Genomic DNA, 16,673 nt, shown 5'->3' with positions numbered 1-16,673 from the left:
TTTATGGCTTTTGTAGTTTTATGAAATTAACATAAATAGAATTGGGTAAAGGTGACATAATTTCATGTATTTTAAAATTTAAAATAATAATCATGTAATAAAATGATCTGGTGGTGGTGATAGCAATAACAATAATGTAACTGTATTACATAGTGCTTGAAACTTTACAAAGCACTTTAAATATGTTGTCATATTTGATTGTCCCACCAACAATGAGTAGATGCTATTATCCCCATTTTACAGATGAATAAACTAAGTCAGAAAAAAGTTAAGTAATTTGCCCAGGGCCACATTGCTAGTGAGAATCTGGGGCTGCATTTAAGCTTTGGTCTTCCTGATTCCCAGTCTAGCGCTCTATCTAGCATGCCATCTAGCTCATCCTAAAATAAAGATATTGAACTTTTTTTGTCACGTATGCCAAAAAAGGGCTAGAGAAGGACATAATGGAAGGCATAATGTGACTTAACTTAGATAGCAGGATTTCCAAGTGAATTTGAAAGAATTTCAAAATTTATGGCGGAGTGTATACTGTATAATGAATGATCCAGAAGGAAACAAACATATATCAGAAAGGTAATAGATGCTGGGCATCGTGTCAAGTACTTTACAAATGTTATCTCATTTGATATTCACAACAACCATGGGAGGTAGCTGCTATTATTATTACTATTTTACAGCTGAGGAAACTGAGGCAAACAGAGGTTAAGCGACTTGTACAGCATCACATGGTAAGTCTCTGCAGATGGATTTGAACTCATGTCTTTCTGATTACAGGCCTACTGTGCCTGCATTAAAATCTGGCCTCAGATACTTCTAGTTGTCAAAATACTAGCTTTTCAATATCATGTAAACTCATGTAAAATCAGTAGCAATAGCCTCATAGTTCTAAAACTGGAAGTCACTTCAGAGTTTACCTAACATAACACTCACATTTAAATATGCGAAATCCAAGGCCTAGGGGATTTAATTGACTTACCCATACAGGTTCATATAGGTAGTAAGCAGCACAACCAGTATTTGAATCCAGGACTAGTGACTCTAAGCTTACTTCTCCAAGTAAAATTCTCTTTACATTGTGCCATAATGAAAAGAAATGCCTAGCTACAATGTCTATCTTTGAAAAAAAGTTTTTTTAATATTAAAATTAAGTCTGCTTTTGTAGTTTCCACCCATTTTATTGGTTCTATCTTCTATGATTCAAGCAGGACAACGACAATCCCTCCCCCATAAGAAAACTTTAAAATACATGAAGATATATCTGTTGCCCAAAGCCTTATCTTCCCCAGCCTCAGAATCCCAATTTTCATGATCACAAGATAATAGATCTTAAAAATGGAAAGAATGTTGGAAATCAAAGGATCTATTAGGGTCTACAGAGGCTATCTACATTTCATTTTACAAATGGAAACTAAGATCCAAAGAGACTTGCTTGCCCATGGTCATCCAAGGTACAAAAGGAAGAGGCAGGAATCTACTGCTCCAAATCCTCAGTTTGCAAATGGATAGAGCATGGCTTAAAGGTATCTGACCTGCCCCAAAATCATATGAGTATTAAAGACCATAGACAAGATTCAAGTAAAGATCCTGCACCTCAAAATTCAGTGCTCTCTCTACTCTGCCATCCTCTTTTCACCAGTATTCTTACCTCGAATATACTTCAATTTGTCAATACACTTCCAAAAATGTCTTACCCAGAAATAAATAAAATACTTCAGTTAAGGTCTGACTAGGGCAGAGTACAGTGGGACTATTTATTCTTTGTCTGGATATGATACCTCCATTAAGCCCTGCTTTGATGATGGAGCATAGCATAATACAAGGCACACTGAATTTGCAATAAGAAGACAACTGAACTCCTGTCTTTGCTATGATACTCATTAGCTTTACAATCTCTCAGAACTTCAGTTTCTTCATGTTTAAAATATAGGCAATTATCATAATTGCACCACCTACCTCTGTATGTTGTTGTGATGAAAGCCTTTTGTTATTTTTAAAGCACTACTTAATAGCCATCTATTATTATTTATTTGACACCCAGAAAATAGAACTTTACATTTTCCTAAAACCTGGACTTGTCATTACCACAACATCCTCTTAAAGCCTATGGGCCACAGGGTAGGTTGTTAGGCCTCTCATATATTTCTCTTCTCAAGACTTATTTATGTTTAAAGAAACTATCTTATTGAGACATTCCTAATAAAACTTCCAAATATCGATACTGAGCATCTATTATTAACTCAAGTTAATTTGTATTAGGGGTGTGACAAGACTTTACGTGACCATTTGGAAGACCAAGCCAAAGGGCATGATCAATTGCCAGTGCTTCACATGGGAATGCTTAGGGCTAGAGACCCAGACAAATGAAAGACTTGGGTCTGGAAATCAATCACTTTCCAAGGGCAACAAAAAAGAGAGAATGCTGGACAGTTAAACAGCATTAAAGCTACAAAAGGTAAGATTCCTTATTAGGTTGTCCTCACAACTTTTTCAACCATGTCCCAGCTCTTTATCCTAAAACTTCTCAGTAAACCTAGAATTCAGACATGGAAGTTTGTTCTACCCCTGTGGTTAGTCTTTCTGATTTTATAGCTCTTTCAAGAACTTCTATTTGTACTCTTGACTTCCTCTACCAGGCCTTCATGGTCAGGTACTTTTTCCTTCTCTGGCCTCAGACACTTGTGTAGAAACTGAAAAATTTACCAACTCTTTAAAACTTGTAATTGTTAACTATTCAGAAACTACACATATGGATCATGAAAGTGAAGGGTTATAGGTTAGTTTGCATTGTCCTAGCTGCTCCTCATGTTTTCCATCTCCAAAGAAAGGCTAACATTAATTAGATGCTTGACGATGCTAATGCTGGAAGCAGAATTAGTGATGGTAACCTACCTACCAGGAGACCTTTCACTGGATTGGCAATTTTGATCTGAGCCCTAGACATCTGATGGATCTCATTGATTTTGGTGCCCTGATGCCAATAATGCATCTGACTAAGTTATTTGGAATGATAAGTTCATGAGAAGTAGTCCATGCAGATGCATCTAAATCCCAATAGTTTATCTCCTCTGGAGAGCTACATTCAATGCTGCTGAATCTGGTGCTGTCATGTGTCCTGTGAAAGTGAGACTGCTGCTTTGCCAGCTAGTACAGTTTGGTCAAGTTGGGCTGTGAAATGACATACTGTATGGGCCTCTACAGTTGGTCCCTTCAGGTCAGGTTTGAGGCAAATTGAAGGGGTTGTGTGGGAAAAGCTGGCACTGTCATTGCCTATGCTACACCTGTCCTGACCACCTGCATAGATAAATGGAGAACTGGTGGCTTGGGATGGTCATGCCCTGTAGTGGAGACTCCAACATGACCAAGCATGTCTGTTTAACATACTCACCTGGGGTGCCAGCAAGAGTGACAGCTCACTCAGTTGAGATTGGTAACATATCCCCTGCCACCTGCACTTAAGCCCCTGTAGTTTCTTTTATTTCCTTGAGCCTGCATCCTCATTTTCCCATTAGAAGCCACACTGGCTAACAGAGACCATACTGACTGAGAAGTTCTGCTGGCAGCTGTACTATTTGTGATAATGCTGCTAATGTACTCTTCCAGTTTGTCAATCATCATTGGAAAGACTTTAAAGATGGCATTGGTGGGTCCAGGCAGAGTAATTATTCTCTCAGGACAACTATGTTCTGATGATGTTGATATGTTTACCACTCTCTTTACACATCTTCTAGACTAATACTTTTTTTTACAGTAGTACTTTCAACTTCCTTTCCATGTGACATTTAATGTACCTTCAACCATGATAGTGTTTATGTTGAACAGTGTTTTGGGAATTTGGACTTTGTAAAGTGTTCAAGTCTGTGGTCACTCATGGGAGGTCAAGGATAAGTTAAGTAAAAGAGAGAAATAATCATTATTGCTAGAGACTGGCAAAACATGAAAAAGTACTGTATCAGTAAGGTATGAAAGAAATCAGGGTCAGCTTACAGGGAATGAAAGGTATACGAGGGTTTTCTTGGCAGATTTATCATACAAAGTCTATGACATCTCACTCAATTTTTAAAGTCATCTTAGGTATTTGAAGGACTCTTAGTCCAGTAACTTGGAAGGAAAAAAAACAGTAGGTTTCGAACTGATAATTAACTTATGAAATTATGAAATAGGGATAGGTGTGCCCGGTGCTCATGGAATGACTATGAACAGCCATGGGAAATAGGGAAGACATCACACTTTAATAACCACAGTAGGTGAAAGGGCAAAAACAAAGAAAATACCAAGAGAAGCAGTGAAAAGTGAGGATACAGAAACAGACAATGGAGAAGGGAGGGGACATAACATGATGACAGGAGGCAAGGAGCATGAGGGAGAGGGATGGAGAGGGGATTAATCACTTATGTAATGGGGGATTAGAGTTGGGAGCACTTGAGCAGCACTGATCCTTAGGAGATGGAAGAGTGCTCAGAGGTCAGGAGCTTCAGATTTTGTTTTTAGAGAGATTTTTTTGGAAGGAAACAGACCAAATCTTATCTGTGCAATTTTGGGGTTAGTTCATTAATAAACTCCAAATAATCTCAAAGTTATTGGTAAAATTTCAAAGTTATCATTTCAAAGTTGTCGGCACTTTTATGTTCTACTGTTCTGGAGCTGTGGAGTTCTAGACTTTGTCTGGAATTTATATATCATAGAACCAAAACTTTGACAAGCAGTGCCTAGTCGTTTTTTTCTGATTCAGCATACATTACTAGGATGTGAATTTTGGTTACTATATGATATAATTTGCAAATGATGCTCTTTTGATCTTTGGGATGGTTTATACTTGACTTTGAGGTTCCCCATTATAATCTCACTTCCTGCCAATGCCCTTTTTACTGGTTCTCCATAAAGCTTACTTTATTGATTAGCAGGAGGGTGGTGGTCAGGACAACCAGAAAAAAAGATTCAATTTTAATATAAGGTTGAATGAAGTCCAGAGCTTCCCTGGTAGATCTGCAACCAAATCTTTCCATCTTTAAATCATAGTCTAGTGTGATGAGAAATATTCCAATAAGCCTCCTGCATCCAAATAGATGAAAATGCTTTGAAAAATTGAAGTGGAGATCAATTACCAATCACTGTACATTTTCAAAATAAGGCCTCCTTCTGTTCCCTCATGGGAAAAATCAATCAACAATAATAAAACACAACAGCTCAATATTGTCTGAGTTTATAAAGCAGATTTGTCTAAGATCCAAAGCTATTTCCTGATATTATTCCATCAATTCTCACAGTGCATAACCAAAGAATAAGAGCTAGGTTAAAAAGAGAGACTGAAGCCATAATAGTGTTATCTTTACTGCTCATGTACCCAACCAAAGCCCTCTAATGGTCTTTATATCAGTAGCTAGAAATAATACAACAAATGTAATCAAGATGAATGAAGACATCACCTAGCTATAAAAGAAGGCCATATCTGTTATAATGAAATTTAACAGGAAAAAATGTAATGTCTTATGCATTTGTTAAAATAATCAACTACATAAATGTAAGGTGGATTAACAATGATCAAACAAGGACTTTTATTTAATAAGATCTTCAGTTTTATTGGACTACCAGTTCAATTTCAATCAACAATTTGATTTGGTGGCTTAAAAAGTTATTCAGTTTTCATTAAGAGGGGACCTGACACATAGAAGAAGGAAGACAATAATGCTGGTATCCCCTTCTCTGCTTAGATCAGAAATGGCTTTGTGTCATCATTTCTGGATGCCACAGTTTAGGAATAATTTTGATGATATGTAGAAATCTGAAGGAAATAAGATGGCCAGGACAGTGGAGGACTAGAAAACATGTTATGTGAGTATGGATTGAAAGCCCTGGGGACTAGTAGAGGAATCAGTACATACAGTTTATACAAGTTTATCTATCAGCATGTACAGTACTAGGTTAGAGTCCATCTTTTTATTTGGAGAATTTGTTCTATGAAGTCTGGCACACTTGAGGACCTAGAGAGCCTTGAGGCTGTAGGTTCCCCACTCCAGGGATAGAGCTATAAATTGCTTTCCATGATAGTTATACCCCTTCACAGAAGAGTGAGCAGAACTAGGAATACAAAGTGTTCAACAGCAACAGTATAAAATAAACAACTTTGAAAGACAGTAAATCTGATCAATATAATTTTCAATCATAATTCTAGAGGAATGAAGATGAAGCATGTTGATAATTTCTTGAAAAAACAGGGGGTTGATTCAAGGTAGTTAAGGACACATATGTTTTTTGGCCATGGAAAATGTAAAGATTTGGGGATTTTGCTTCACTATTCAAAATTGTTATAAGGATTTTCTTTTTCTTTTTGTTCTTTTAAATTGAGGACAATAGGAGGTAGAGAAAAGAAATGTATGGTGTTTTTCTTTTAAAAGGAAGCACTATGAACACCAAACCTGGAGAAAAAACAAACTTTGCCTATAATTCTTACAATATTTGAAAGTTTGTAACAGGGAAAATGGAGTAAATTTGTTCTGCTTTGACCCTGGAGGAAAGAACTAAGAGTAATGGGCAAAAAGTTTCGGAGTGGTAGTTCAATATAAGGGGGGAAAACTTATTAGATCTGCCAATAGTGGAATGAGCTGTCTTAGTAGATAATGATATCTTTACCACTAGAGGGCTCCAAACCAAAGCTGGATGATGGCCTCATATATAGAAATATTACATTTTTCTAGCTATGGATAGGGTAGGTTTCATTACTTTCTAAGGCCCCTCCAGTACAGAGATTACATGATTTATGTGTCTCTGAAAACTAACAGGAATTTGGCTTATTTTCAAATAAGAATTTAGTTACACTGAAAAGAAGCAGGTATTCACTTCTACCTTGAAGAGCTTTGCAGGAGGTATAAAGTCCTCCGTTCCCTTTACCTTTTCCTCTTTCTTCTTCTTTATTTTGTGTCCCCAATTTCTCTCACTCCCCTTGACATATACAGAACCAGGGAATTTCGTAGTTAGAAGAAACCTCAGAGGCCGTGTATTACAATCCACACTTACGCCTAGGCCATCCATGCTCACTTCTCTCCTAGCTCTGCTCCTGAATCTCCAGATTTTCCTATGTTGTCTGCATGGGTACCCTTCCTCTCATCTTCCATCTCTCTTTTATCTGTTGTCTCCCCTCACTGCAATGTTAGGTCCTTGAAGATAGAAATGACATTTTTGCTTAATATTTGTATTCTTAGTACTTACCACTATTCCTGGCACATAGTAAGTGCTTAATAAATCTATCTATGTATCTATGTATCCATGTATGTATCTATTTATCCATGTATGTATGTATGTATGTATATATGTGTGTATGTATCTATGTATCTACCATTTATGTGTTTAGGTATCTATGTGTATTACACATTATATCCAAGAAATTGTCTGCTACCATCATCTTGAAAACTTCCAATAAGGGAGAAATCCATTAACTTCTAAGGCATCCAGTTCCACTTTTGAAAAGCTCTAATTGTTAACAATTTTCTCCTTATATCAAATCTAAAATTTCTTTTTGTTTTTTTTTTGCAACTGGCAAATGCCTTTTGTCCTAGGGCCAAGCAGACAAAGTTCAATTCTTTTCCACATGACATGACTCATCATATCTTCTGCAATGTGTTTTCTTCTCCAAGCAAAACACCTCAAATTGCACAACTGGTTCCGAATAGTAATTGCTTTTTACTAGGATTTCCTTCTCTGTATCCTTTCTTGTTTATCACTGAACTTTCCTAAAATATGTCTATTCAACTGTATCCAATTGGCACATGTATTCTTCCAAAGCAGATTATTATGACCCCCTTAGTCTTGTACAGTGTGCATTTATTAACATTGCCTTATGTGATTTTTTATATGTCTTTCACACTGTTGACAACTTTTAAAAAAAATCCAGATAGATTACTGTCTAGACATGCATTTCTACTCTTATAATTGTGAGGCTGATTTTTGATGGCTGCTCACCAAAAAGTTTATTATGGAAATTACTTGTACACAAAGTAAATACACAGCATTTATATGAAGTAAATACAAAATAATGGAGGGGGTGAGTACTAACAAATGGAGAAGGGGCTTCAGGGAAGATTTTGTGCCATTTAAGCTGAGTCTCAGCTAAGCAAGAGATTCCAAGAGATGGAGGCAGTTGGGGGAAAATATTGAAGGCAAAGAAGACAGTCTTTGCAAATGCACTGATGAACAAGACAGAAAGATGCATAGAGAGAATAACAAACAGTTCCAGTTGACTGAAATATAGAATACAGAGGTGAAGTAATATGAAATAAAGCAGGAAATACAGATTGGGACTAGATTGTTAAGGCCTTTGATTGGTAAACAGAGAGATTTGTATTTTATCCAAGAGACAACAGGAGATATTGAAGCTTCTTAGGGGGAAGAGTGATGACATTGGAGCTTTGCTTTCGTAGTAGTATGAAGAATTATAGAGGGCAGAGATTGAAGACAGGTAAGACAGAAGGTTTGTGCAGTAGTCCAAGAAGATAGGACAACAGAAGTAAATATGGGGTGTTGTCTGTATGAAGAGAGAGAATGGGAAAATTTCAAAAAGTCTTTTGAAGATGGAATTGGATATCAACTGGATTAGAAGAATTAGAGAAAAGTCAGAGAAGACTAAGATTGCAGACCTGGTTAAAATGAAGGATGGTTGTTACTCGATAAAGAAACATTTATTAAGCACTCAATCTCTTCCATGCTAAGCTCTGGAGATACAAAGAAAGGAAGTAATAGCCTTTTCTCTCACAGAGTTCATATTTTAATGTGGAATATGAAATGTAAATAACTAGGTATATACAAGATTTATAGTTAGATAAAAGCTCATTGAGAGGGGAAGGTTTTAGCAACTGAGGTCATAGAGGGACGAAAAAGGCCTCCTGCAGAAGTTGAGATCTGAACTAAATCCAAGAAAACAAGGAACAGTAAGAGAGGAGGAAGGAAAGCATTCCAGGAGGAGAACCAAGCTATATGGAAGGAGAGCTGGTTCAAAGACACGAAAAAGGAAAAGGAGCGTCACATGTGAGGGAAAGAAAGTTGGTCAATGTGGCTAGACCATAGATGTGTAGAGGTGATTAAAATGCAAGAGAAATGGGAAGAACCTAGGTTAGGAAAAGGTTTAATTTTCAAGTCCAAGATATTTTAACCTCTCCTACATACAACCTACACAGAAATTTAGGAAGGTGATTTTGTTTGTTTTAAGGAGAATATATATTAAATCATGTTTTTGATATGTTGAGTTAGAAATGATCATGATATATCCATATGGAAATATCCAGCTTGCAGTTGGTGATGAGATGATCTGGCTTTACAGGCAAGAGATGAGGTTTGGATATGTAGATTAGGGAATAATATGAATGAAAGTTAATTGATAATCAATAAGTTAATGAATAAGTTCAGAGAATCTTATTAAGTCATTAGCAATGAATATATGAAAGACAAGAAGCGAATGACAAGAGATCTTTATGGTACATTAAATGGAGGAAATGGGACTTGGATTATAATCAGTCAAAGTAGGAGAAGTTGAGGTGAAAGTCCCCAAAGTGGCATTAAGGAGCAAGGTCTCCTCCTCCTCCTTGACATTTGTCAAGAGTAATGAAATGAGGTACATTAAGCACTGGAGAGAGTGAGTATGAATGTACTATGTTCAGAGGAAAGCCAAGTTTCCATACTTGGGAGAAGATAGAGGGAAAACATGAGAGAAAGATGTATATTGTGAACATTCCATTTATTAACAATAAAATAGGATTGCAGAGGGCACAGTAGAAGAATATAAGAGGGACATTGCATGGGTTGCAGCAAGGTGAATGGAAAGGAGGAAGAGAGAAGATGTAGAGTATTTCTACTGAGACAATTTAGAGTCTAAAGAACCCAGAGAGGAGGAAGAGGACTTGGCTAGCCCTAGAACAATGAATTGTCACACCATTCCCAATATTCAGAGCCTGCTGAATCTAAATTTGTAAATTTCATATTTGCATGAGGATCATGGATATACAGTAGGGTTCTATGCTAATATCAATCTGTGTTCAGGAGGTCTTATAGTGAGAGCCTGGACTGTGTGTCTTTGCTTGTTATGGATCAATTGATTTATGCATTTTCCCTTAAGCAGAGGAATAGCTAATTTCCCACTCAAAAGTGGCTTGAATTATCACCCTTTAGGCAGATAGGTTCACGGAGGAGGAGTTAACAAGTCTCTTATCTCCTGGGCCAGTACAGGAAGTCAAGTGCTTTGGACTTGACTGTCATACAGCATCCTTCTGAGCTTTGGATCAGGCACAAATTTAATGAGCAATCAATTTATAAATTTGAAGGACATTGATAAAATTGTTAACTAGAATAGGGCCCTGTACACTGCACTGGAAACCTTCTTCCATGGTGACCTCAAAGAGTTACTAACTACTGTGGTAGGAGCAACATTTGTTTTATGTAGGTTGAACTAGCCTCTCTTCCAAAGGGCAAGGAGGCCATCCTAGGATATGGTTGATATGAGAGACTAGAGCTTGAACTACTGGCATTGCTTCCTTGTTGTCTGAGACATAAAAAGCTCAGCTTAAGGGGAGTTAGTGTATTCGAGGTTCAGGAATATTTCCACTGCCACACTGGATAGCTTTCTGACCAATTGTTGCTGCTATATTGAATGTGGAGCCAGAGAAAGGCAGTATTTATTTTAATTAGCAACTTTGTCCCTTTTAATCTCTTGTTTGCAAGTAAATTTGTCTTTTATTGTCCATGAGCATTTCACTATATTTGATTCACAGTACTGACCTAAACTAAGCCTCAACCAAAAACACACATGCACACACACAGAAACAACAACAACAGCAACAAAACACTCTTTGGATCTAGTCATTAAAGTAGTTCTAAATTGATATAATTGTACTGTGGGGGGTGGAGCCAAGATGGCAGCTGGAAAGCAGGGACTTTCATGAGCTCCCCCCCAGGTCCCTCCAAAAACCTATAAAAATAGCTCTGAACAAATACTAAAGCTGCAGAACCCATGGAATAGCAAAGGGAAGCAGGACTCCAGCCCCGGACAGCCTGGATGGTCACTGGGTAAGGTCTATCCCACCAAGGCAGGAACGGAGTGGAGCAGAGCCCAGCATGGGCTGTGCCCAGACCAACCAGACCAGGAGCTGGGTGGAACAGGCCCTAGTGCCCTAAATCAGAGATCTGTGGCAGTTACCAGACTTCTTAACCCATAAATACCAAAGAAAACAACAAGGTTAGTGGCAAAAGCTGCAGGAAACAGAGTGAAAGGATTTCTTGGTTTGGCCACCACCCCAGGGGCAGCAGAGGTGGTGCAGCTACAGAACTACAGCTACAGTTGCTTCAAGTCGCAGGCCCACCTCGAGGGAGGAATTAAGTGGCAGATGAGAGCAGGAGTGCAAATCCTGCTTAAGATCTGCGTCACTGTTCGGGTTGGCAGTTCTTGGGGGAGGTGGAGCTCTGGTGTGGCAGAGCTTGCTGTGTAGAAATAGCTCTAAAAACAATAGCACAACCTCTCAAGCTTGGGACAAAGTACTCTATACTCTACCAACAGTCATACCCCGACAAGGGTCAAGGGTCAAGTAGTTGGCTGGGAACATGGCCAGGCAGTGAAAACAGACTCAGATTCAGACTCAGACTTTGGAATCTTACCTTGGTGACAAAGAAGACCAAAACATACAGCCTAAAGAAGACAACAAAGTCAAAGAGCCTACATCAAAAGCCTCCAAGAAAAACATGAACTGGTCTCAGGCCATGGAAGAGCCCAAAAAGAATTTGGAAAAGCAAGTTAGAGAAGTAGATGAAATATTGGGAAGAGAAATGAGAATGATATGAGAAAACCATGAAAAACAGGTCAATGACTTGCTAAAGGAGACCCAAAAAAATACTAAAGAAAACAACACATGAAAGGATAGACTAACTCAAATGGCAAAAGAGCTCCAAAAAGCCAATGAGGAGAAGAATGCCTTGAAAGGCAGAATTAGACACATGGAAAAGGAGGTCCAAAAGAGCACTGAAGAAAATGCTACCTTAAAAATTAGATTGGGGCAAGTGGAAGCTAGTGACTTTAGGAGAAACCAAGATATTATAAAACAGCACCAAAGGAATGAAAAAGTGGAAGACAATGTGAAATATCTCCTTGGAAAAACCACTGACCTGGAAAATAGATCCAGGAGAGATAATTTAAAAATTATTGGACTACCTGAAAGCCATAATCAAAAAAAGAGCCTAGATATAATTGTAGTACAACCCACACCCATCTATCATATCTAAGGGAATCACATGAGATATTTTGTGTTTCAACAAAATCTGAAAATCCCTAATCTGTCATTCTAGTAATCCATCAAAAGGAGAAATAGATGAGGTTAGAGGAAACAGCAGAAGACGTAGACACAAAAGAAGAAATATGACTATAGAGAGAAGCATCAGGAAATGGTAGCAGCAAAGGATGAAGACTTTAAAAGCAGTGGAGTAGCTCTCAATTTGTAACAAACATTATAAGCAGAATGGAACTCTCTAACAATCAGGGATGACATCATAATTTTCTGGAAGGCTCTGTAATACTTTATGCAGTGCTTGGCACACGGTGGAACTGCAAAACACTTGTTAATTAATTGATTTCATTTGTGTCTATGATACATTTTGTTCAATATGAAGGATAACCCCGAATTAGCTAGAGTTAATTCAATTACTATCTGTTATTTACCACACATTAATACCCATAAAATAGAATATTAAAGCTATAAAATATATGAACATATCCTAAAGAAAGTAATGTCTATATAACCCAATATTTAGTAAAGAATAGTGATTAATACTATGTCAGAAATGGTAATTGTGCCCCAGAGATTTTAAATAACTTGCCTAAAGTAATGCAGGTAATAAATGCCAAAGACAGAAACGAATCTGGCCTTCCTAACATCATATTTAATACGTATTCCTCCACAGCATTCTGTCAACTTTCACTTGCTATGGTGAGCATTACATCAGCCTCTCTGTCAAGGCCCTCCTTTAACATATCATTCTAGAAAAATACCTTGACTCACTCAGTTATTCCATTAGAGAACAAATCCTGGCTGATCCTACTGAGTGTGAAAATATTTGAGTATAAACATGTAGGAAACTATGTGTCTGTTGCATGAGGGCTATCCCAAGTAAGTTTGGTGGGGGTTGATCATCAGTGTTTTGGCAATGCATTTTTTTGGCACAGCAACTCATGAAATTGGCCACTATCTGAACTAACACATAAGCAATGAATGAAATTTCCTTCTGGAATTGAAAAACAAGAAGAATACTATATACTATGTACAATCTCCTTTTCCTATCAACTCTCAAAATATCAATCTTCCCACCAATTTGAGGGCTAACATATTTACAGAGGTATGGGATAGGAGGAAACTATTTCGAGGGTTCTTTGAAGAAATACAGATTTCAAGGAAAAAAAAAAACTATTCAAGGTGATAACTCACTACTGGAATCAAACCATGTTGAATCAAATACTGTACTCACTTATATTTCCAGTGATTTAGCACTTGTCAATGACCCTTCTTTCACCGTTGACCTGATCTGACTGTAGTTCTCTCTCAGCTTTGATTCTCTTGACCACAACTTTAAAGTGTCTTGTACCCATTAAGAAAATTTTACTGCAACAGGATAAGTCATAGCACATTTGATTTAGCTCCTATTCAGAAGGGAATCTCTTCAACTGACCCTTGGCTTTCTCCTCCTTCAGCTTTGCATACAAATTGAGTTAACATTGAAAAGGAGATAATAAGCACCTTGTTGTTGCCAGCTTAGTCCATGTTTTGGATAAAGCAGGCTCACTGATATCAACCAGTCCACCTATCAGAAACCTGATTATGATGGTCTTGAGGAAGGAGAGGAAGACAGGAAAATGAAATATTGTCTCCATGTTTGAACAGGGATTTCTTTACAACTTTTTAGACTTTTTTTATTTAAGTGGAAATTCATACACTTATCTGACATTAAGTAAGTATTCCTTTATGTTGTCAATTAAAGCAGTTTTAGTGATACACTATGATCCATCGGTGTTTGGAAAAAAAAAACAATACTGTGGATATGCTGCTCACAGTATGGTGTAATAGAAATAAGCAAGGACTCAGAATCAGAATACCTGGCTGCGCTAGGAACTAGCTATATAACTATGGAAAAGACATGTAACCTCTATGAGTCATAGATGTGTCATTTGTAAAATGGAATAAATAATACTTTCACTATTTACTTCATACTATATAATTGTACTTGTTATTACTGTTAATAACAGTACTGATGACAGATACTGATGACAACTTCCATCATCATCACTACCATAGTATCCCAAAAGAGGATTACTATAATATATAGTGGGGTTAGGCATAGCAGAATGTTTATGATCTGTACTTTCCAAAATCTATTCATCCATTCTAGGAATAAATGTAAATATACTTTGTCTTTAAAATCTCACTTCTTATGCAATGGCATTTCAATATGCCAAGGATATATAAAATCTTTGGGAAGATCAATCCCTCCCTTCAACCCAAGTGCATATGTTATATATTTTTGTATTTCAGCAACATTCTGCAAGAGCCTTTCAAAAGTTCTATTCTCTTTCTCAGATAAGAGAAACACATATATAACTAGCAACAAGGACAGTTCATCCAAAATAGTGCTTTACTGTGTATGTCATATTTTTCATCCTGTTGCTCTTTATAAATTAATCGAATTCTTGGTTTATAAGGTCAAAATTTGCCTATTTTCCTTTTTTAAACTTAATCATAGTTATTGAGCAGTTAGCATTTATAAAATATTTTATTTGACAAATTCAAATAAAATTTTATGACTTGCAACAAACTTGGGAGATCTATTTTGAAGTCATGCTCTATGTAGAGGAGGATTTTTTTTAAAATTTAAATCATATGAAAAAATTTCAAAATAAAGAAAATGGAAAACTACAGAAACTTCTAACTTGTTAGTCAGCTTACTGAAGAGACCTTTCCAATGCCCCCAGAGTCCCCAGATTTCCCCAAATCATACTCATATAATAAGCTATTAACTTATGGAAATTTACAATTTAAATTACATCAGAGAGAAATGAATGAATGATATTGTAGTCTATCAACATAATGAAAGAATGGATAGAGAACAGGTTTTGCATTCCAAAAGATCATGTTGCTATTTGTCCTTCATTTTCAAAGAGGACCATGACATAAGGGAGATGATGCCATGACATGCAAGTGAATTAGATTTAAGTGAGGGAGGTCTGTGCAAAGTCACCAGTTTCACTTTCTCCTCCAGAGCCATCTGAGTCTAGTGGCAAGATTTAAATATCATGAATGGTGATGGCCCTGGAAGCAAGGGCAGACGTTGGTCTTTTTATTATTTTTTTTTATTTTTAGTTTACAACACACACTTCTACATAATTTTGAGTTCCAGATTTTCTTCCCTCCCTCCCCCACTCCCTCCCCAAGATGGCATGGAATCCCATATAACTTCGACGTATAACTTCACATTGAATTAATTGACACACTAGTCAAGTTGTGGAGAAGAATTATGACCAATGGAATGAATCATGAGAAAGAAGAAACAGAACCAAAAAAATAAAACAGCCCAAAAACAAAAGAGAGAAAAAAAAGGGGGGGGGGAAGGCAAGCGTGAAGTGTGCCTCAATCTGCATTCATACTTCATAGTTCTTTCTCTGGATGTAGATAGCATTCTACATTGTGAGTCCTTTGGAGTTGTCTTTGCACCTTGTGTTGCTGAGAAGAGCAAAGTCTGTCAAGGTTAGACCGCACATAATCCATATATCTGTGGTTGTGTATAATGTTCTCCTGGCTCTGCTCCACTCACTCAGCATTATGTCATGTCGGTTTTTCCAGGTTGTTATGAAGTCTGTATCATCCCCGTTTCTTATAGCACAATAGTATTCCATTACCTTCATATACCACAGCTTGTTCAGCCATTCCCCAATTGATGGGCATCCCTTTGATTTCCAACTCTTAGTTACCACAAAAAGAGGTGCTATAAATATTTTTGTACATATGGGTCCTTTTCCCACTTGTGTGATCTCTTTGGGATACAACCCTAGAAGTGGTATTGCTGGGTCTACGGGTATGAACATTTTTATAGCCCTTTGGGCACAGTTCCAAATTGCTCTCCAAAATGGCTGGATCAGTTCACAACTCCACCAGCAATGTAACAGTGTTCCAATTTTCCCACATCCTCTCCAGCATTTATCATTTTCCTGTTTTGTTATTTTAGCCAATCTGACAGAAGAGATGTGGTATCAAAGAGTTGTTTTGATTTGCATTTCTCTAATCAGTAGTGATTTTGAGCATTTTTTTCTTATGCCTATAGATATCTTTAATTTCTTCCTCTGAAAACTGCCTGTTCATATCCTTTGACCATTTCTCAATTGGGGAATGACTTGTATTCCTATATATTTGGCTCAGTTCCCTGTATATTTTAGAAATGAGGCCTTTATCAGTAACACTAGTTGTAAAGATTTTCTCCCAATTTTCTGCCTCCCTCCTAATCTTTGTTGCATTGGCTTTTTTGTACAAAAACCTTTCAATTTAACATAATCAAAATTATCCATTTCACATTTTGTAGTGCTCTCTATGTCTTGTTGGGTCATGAATTCTTTTCTTTTCCATAAATCTAATAGGTAAACTATTCCTTGCTCTCCCAAATTGCTT

At 37.1% G+C, this 16,673-nt stretch overlaps 1 pseudogene; it reads right to left on the bottom strand.

Moving 5' to 3' along the window:
• Positions 1-2,789: 2,789 nt before the first annotated feature.
• LOC118832197 lies at positions 2,790-7,026 on the bottom strand (annotated as a pseudogene).
• Positions 7,027-16,673: the final 9,647 nt, after the last annotated feature.

This window comes from Trichosurus vulpecula, chromosome 9 (genome assembly GCF_011100635.1).
Source record: "Trichosurus vulpecula isolate mTriVul1 chromosome 9, mTriVul1.pri, whole genome shotgun sequence".
NCBI lineage: Eukaryota > Metazoa > Chordata > Mammalia > Diprotodontia > Phalangeridae > Trichosurus > Trichosurus vulpecula.
Note: the sequence above shows the minus strand (reverse complement) of the source record. Positions and strands in the feature narration are given on the sequence as shown.